The 6000-nt window shown below is 32.9% G+C and overlaps 1 protein-coding gene across 6 annotated transcripts in view; it reads left to right on the top strand.

Annotated features, from left to right (window-relative positions):
• The first annotated feature begins 5231 nt into the window (after window positions 1–5231).
• The window catches only part of LOC113553468 (protein unc-13 homolog A), a 160609-nt gene continuing 159840 nt past the window's right edge, over window positions 5232–6000 (top strand). For 4 of the 6 annotated variants that reach the window (XM_026956813.1, XM_026956812.1, XM_026956810.1 and 1 more), the window contains exon 1: window positions 5232–5556. The gene's annotated coding sequence lies outside the window, so the exon portion shown is untranslated. The remainder of the gene's footprint in view (window positions 5557–6000) is intronic. The other 2 variants (XM_026956815.1, XM_026956814.1) reach the window with 1 other exon arrangement.

Genomic DNA, 6000 nt, shown 5'->3' with positions numbered 1-6000 from the left:
ATACATTTACGAGTATAAATATTAAATATAAATGATACGCAATGAGCACCTAAGAATTGGGTGATTGGGCCACAATGAATCTTTTTACAAAAATGTAATTGGTCCACTATTTTAAAGAAGCGTTTTATTTAAAGCCAGAAAACAAAATTATAATATAATTTGGAAGAGTTATATTTTTAATAAAATAAAAAATACAAAGAGAAAAAATTATTTCATTTTATTCTATTTTGAATGACAAAATACTTTTATAATTATTAATTTTATATCTTGAATCAGCATATTTTTCGGGGTATTTCGATACATAAAAATCGAAATTTAGACGAATAGTTTATGTGTAAAAATTATAACGATAACAAATATCAAAAGATATAAAATTAAAAAAAAAGTTTCTTATATTTTGATGGGAAATTATGTAAAAAAAAAAAAAATGTTTTTAAAAACATTAATGGATTTTGAAATCATGAGTCATATTTGATAAAAGAAACGCTCTATATAGTATATTATAATATAATCAGTTTTAAATTAAAAGTAAATTGAAGTTTAAGAATTGAATCTACGATTAAATATTTTATAATATATATTTATACATTTATAATAGGTATATAATATATAATTATATATATATTAACTATATAATATACATGTATTTTATAATGCATAAATTTACTTAAAGTACTACAGTAGTGTAATGGATGATTAATTTATTGAATAACACTCATCATTTCAAAATGTATTAACAAAAAAAAAAATGTTGTTTTATTTTAACTGGAGATTAAATTAAAAAAAAAATTTTAATTGATTTTAAAATAATGATTGTTTGATAAATACTACTATAGTACTTCTATTATATGTATGTATTATAAAATATATGTAGGTTTTTTATATAGTTTATACAATATAATATATTTCAATAGTAAAATTAAAAAAATTAATGTTTTTAATTTAATAAGAATATATTTTTCTTCACTACAGGGTGCATTAATATTTTAACTGAAAAATAAATTATTATTATGTTAACGAAAAAAAAATATAGGTGCATGTTTTCTAATTTACTGTATTATTTATTTTATTATCTTTAAAATCTATGTTGCTTTAAGTACAAATCTATTTGTAAATGGTTTTAAAATTTTCATTCTAACCTAATACTATTTCAGTATTTCTTATTAACTGCGGTAGTATTATTGAAGCAGTTTAAACTATTACTACTACTACTACTACTACTACTACTACTACTACTACTACTACTACTACTACTACTACTACTACTACTACGACTACTACACTCATTTAATAATATTGTTATTTGTACAATTATTAAGTTATTTCCTGAATCATATATTTAATTTTATCTTTTCTTTGACAACCTAGGTTTAGTCTTATTGCTCAAATGACTATTCTTTGTTGAGAAAAATATTAAGAAAGACAACTTGGAGTACGGAGAGATTATCTTCAATAGTATTTTTCTTTCATAAATTAATTTCGTTCAACAATAGGAGGGGTTTTGAAATTAATTTCTGTAATTGGATTAGGTTAATAAGAAATTCCTATTAACCTAAAATTAATACATTTTAGTCGTGACTAAAATAGTGTCAAGTGTCAAGCGTCAAGCGGCTGTAATAGTTTAAAAAGATTGATACCGTGAGTACACGAGTATATATAATATAGTCTATAATGATTGCTTTCTGTATAGTTTTCTAAAATGCGTCCACATTATACATAATAATCTTCACATATTTTGTTGCTAATAAGAAATAAGTCACTGTATGTGTTATATTATTAATAATTTTTACAGAATTACAATTTATAGGATTCCAAAGTATTTTTGCTCATATAAAATATATATTAGTGTTATTGTGAATAAGTAGGTACAATATATGTAATATACCTACTTAATATAAATAAATGTATAACCTACATGACTATATTAGTATATTTTAATAGTGGTACAGTACTACTAGTACTTTTAGACGTTTTTCTTACCAATTTATTTAAAAATTACCTATATAATAATACTATTCCTATTTTATAACAAAATTAAATTTAAAAGTAGATATATACGCTATATATAACAAAGTATAATTATATAATTATTTCGACTAAAATTGTATTTGTAATTAAAATAAAATTCAATGGTTTACGGATTGTAAATTATTTACGCGTCGACTTTTCACGATTATAATTTATATTTATATATAGTTTTATAGTTGTATAGTGTAAAATGTTGTACATAATATATTTGCAGTAGGAAAAAAAAATTAGATAGGTTGATATAGCCGTAAACTAGGTAAAGTAGATCAATAATATAATGAATAAAATAATGTATTTTGATAAATAAATTTAGGTTTCAAATACAAAAAAATGTAGTTCAAACGATATACATATTTTAAGTTCGTATTGTTTGGAATTGTAATTATTTTACAGTAGAATAAAATACATAATATTACCAATTAAACAACAATTGGGTAGATACTGCGTTATGTTTCGAAATATTGATTAATTGAAAATTTCGTCTGAGCATAACAGACCAACAGAGTATAATATTTGGTAAAATTAAATAACAAATATTTACTTTGTAAGCGGTAAATACGATTAGTTTATCATGGTTAAAATGTACAGGAGATTAAATTAGGCATTATGTATTCAGTATTCATAAATAAGTTTATAAATAAAGCCATATTTATGGCTAATTTAGTAAAATATTTTAAATATAATTTATTATATATATTAATTAATTTTATATTTTATGTAATTAAAACCTAAAGATATCTTAATTTTTATCTATTTTTCTAATATATTGTAATAATAATCTCATTGTAGCTTATAAATTATTCTACAGACCACAATATTAATACAAATTATAATTACGGTACAAATTTAGACTGTTGTAATTAATAGTTAAAATTATTGATGAAAATAAAATATCGATTTTAAAACAATTATTTTACGACGAGTAAACCATGAAATAATATATTATGATTTTTGTTGAATTTCTATTTTTCCTCTATTTATCATATTTCGTATTTTATAGTCTTATAACCAGTGCTCGAATATTTTTATTTTTTATTTTTTTTTGGGGGGGGGGGGTGCACAGGGTAACAGAGCTCCCCTATTATTTATTTATTTTTTTTGCGTACTCCAACTTTATTTTTTCACAGGAACGGGGCAACGGCACAAACTTATGTTCAAAATAATTTTTACTAAAATGTGGATTTCAATTTATAATACAACGAATTTTACAATTTTCAGTATCAAAATTATTTTTGATAATAGCTTATTAATTTATTATTATTATTATTATCATTTCTATGGCCTTATATATTTTTTTTGTAGTTTGCTTATTAATTAATTATAATATCACACCGCTACTTGCCTATAATTTATTGTACATATCTATTTTTTGGACTAGTATGAAGGTAGGATTAAAATATCTATGTAGCTTAAAAGTGGTATTCAAAATATAAGCAAGGTTGACAAAGCCGCCCCCCCCATAGGTCTGTGATAAGTAATTGTGCACTTGGAACGCAGTTTTTAAATCGTTGGATTGAACTCCTCTACTTAATTTTTACCAATTCGAGCACTGCTGATAACAAATACTTAATAAATAGTTAATTTTGTATTTTAGTAAATGACTTAACGGGTTTGCGTTGTTTGGTTTGGTGTGTATTAAAAGGTAAAATCAACAAAATCATTACGAAACATAATGTTTTACCGGCGAAAAATAATTAATTATAATTTATAATCCACAGTTATCGACAAAAAACAATCAGAGTTAAATCATATAAGATTTTATCGAATAAATAAATTATATGTACAAAACATTAGAATGTTTAGTAGAATAGCTTAACATATTATTGGTGTTGCGTTGTGAAGTTGACGAATGCTCGACGACTCATCATATCGACACTCCTTGTATATAGAGAAGGGCTATTATATAACATTATAAATCGGGGACGATGGAGTTTTATCGGTAGTAACTTGTAAGTGTGTCAGAAAATTGATAAATCGATGAAAAAAATAACGGAAATCGTATAGCCAGTCGTCCGTTTTCAAACCGCTTGCTATAGCATGATATATATTATTATTATTATAAATCCGACGGCGGAGGTCACGCGTGTATAGATCGTCGTGCGGCCATGTCTACATTATTATTATACGCGCTTATGCAATAATAATATATATAGGTAGGTACATGACAATATACGGAGATATGACTTATCCTTATCACCAGCGGGGCATAATAGCCGTGTATATGCGTGTGTGCTTAGGAAGGGGTGGGTCTTTCGGGAAAGGATCGGGGAAAGGATGACCGGCGGTTGGTCATCAGTGGCGACGACGACTATACACAACGGCGGTGGTGGTGGTGGCAGAAGAACGGGAGCAGAAAGTTTCGTCTAAACGAACACTGACGCGCGGTAGTATAATATTGTGTGTGTGTGCGGGGGCGGCGGTCACAGGGTCGGCGGACAACAGATAGTGCAAGAAGAAGTAATAGAAGAAGAAGAAGAAGAAGAAGAAGAAGAAGTAGTAGTAGAACAGGACGTGGTGTCGGTTTCTCGGTGGCGGTGTCACTGTCTACGCGTATACATATTATATATAGGTATACGCGTATTATATTTATTATACGTATATACCGCACGTTATCACGCGACATGCGGGCGAACGACTTTGGTGCGCGCGCATTCGAAAGGGTGGCGGCGGTGAATGGTGATGATGGGCATCTCCGCCACTACCCTTCGCGCCGGCGACAGCGTGAGAGGGCGCAATATTATACTCTGCTCAGCTGACTGTGCGCGCGCGACGTACACGCCGAACGGTGGCGTATGTATGTATATACGTTTATTGTATCGCTATGACGTAGTCGTACACACGCGTACAACACACCGTGCTACCAACTTTGCGGCGCGCCGGCCGATACTTTTTCGTGCCCGTCAGTGGCGATGCCGCAGCCGTCCAGAGCTTTATTATCGCCGCCGTCGTTACGGCGCACCCGTATCGCAGCTTTCGCCGCCGTTTCGTATCGCCGCCTACGTCCTACGTCGCCGTCGCCGTCGATGCCGCCGTCCGACGGCAGCAGCACTAACGACAATAACAACAACAACGCGTCCGACACAGCCGGCCCTTATCGCTGTCGCTGATTCCGCCGCGCTCGCAGTGGTCAGTCGCACCGCCGAGTGCACGTTCGCCCCGCACGGCCGTCGCCGTTGCCGTCGTCGTCCCGACCGGTGCCGTCGTCGTCGTCGTCGCCGTTATTGCCGCCGCCGTCGTCGTCATTACCACTGCCGTCGCAGTCGCCGTCGCCGCTTTTGTACTATCGAACGGCGGCCGCACCTCAGCACGCTCGCAAAGCTATTATCACTCAGGTACAGTCGCTGCTATTATCAACGGTCTCGCGGAAACACGAGATACCCATCAGCACTGACACCGCCGCCACCACCACTACCGTCGCCGCTACTACTACTATCGCTAGCACAACCTCCACCGCCGCCGCCGCCGCCGCCGCCGCCGACTGTTATACAACCGCTACGATACTATTACTACGACTCGCCACGCGTCGCCGTAAGTACACATGATGCGTACCTCACCCCGTGTTCTCTGTCCGCCCCGCCGAACACCCCGTGTGCGGGTGGATTTATTGCTAGTAAATTTTTGCAATTTTTTTTCACTCCCGGGAGGGTTTTTATTATCCCCGCGTCCGATCACAGCTTTTATTCATTCGTCGTTATTTTTCCCGCCGCGGGAAAAGCCGTCTGAAAAACTAATTAGGCACGCCGCCAATTTCTTTCACAATGGAACTGGGCCACCGCCGATGCGTAGGTATATAGCGTACATCGTATATAATTATTGGACTTTTTGATAAAAACTCGCCGAAAAGAAACCACTCTATTGCCAACACGGTCGGGCGCCCGCACGCTATAAAACGTATACTATATCAGCCCCCTAGAAGAACTTTTCTAATTTCCGGTTTCGTTTGAAGAGATCGAAAAACGGGCATCGTCATAA

The sequence above is a fragment of the Rhopalosiphum maidis genome, chromosome 2, assembly GCF_003676215.2.
Source record: "Rhopalosiphum maidis isolate BTI-1 chromosome 2, ASM367621v3, whole genome shotgun sequence".
Classification (NCBI taxonomy): domain Eukaryota; kingdom Metazoa; phylum Arthropoda; class Insecta; order Hemiptera; family Aphididae; genus Rhopalosiphum; species Rhopalosiphum maidis.
Note: the sequence above shows the minus strand (reverse complement) of the source record. Positions and strands in the feature narration are given on the sequence as shown.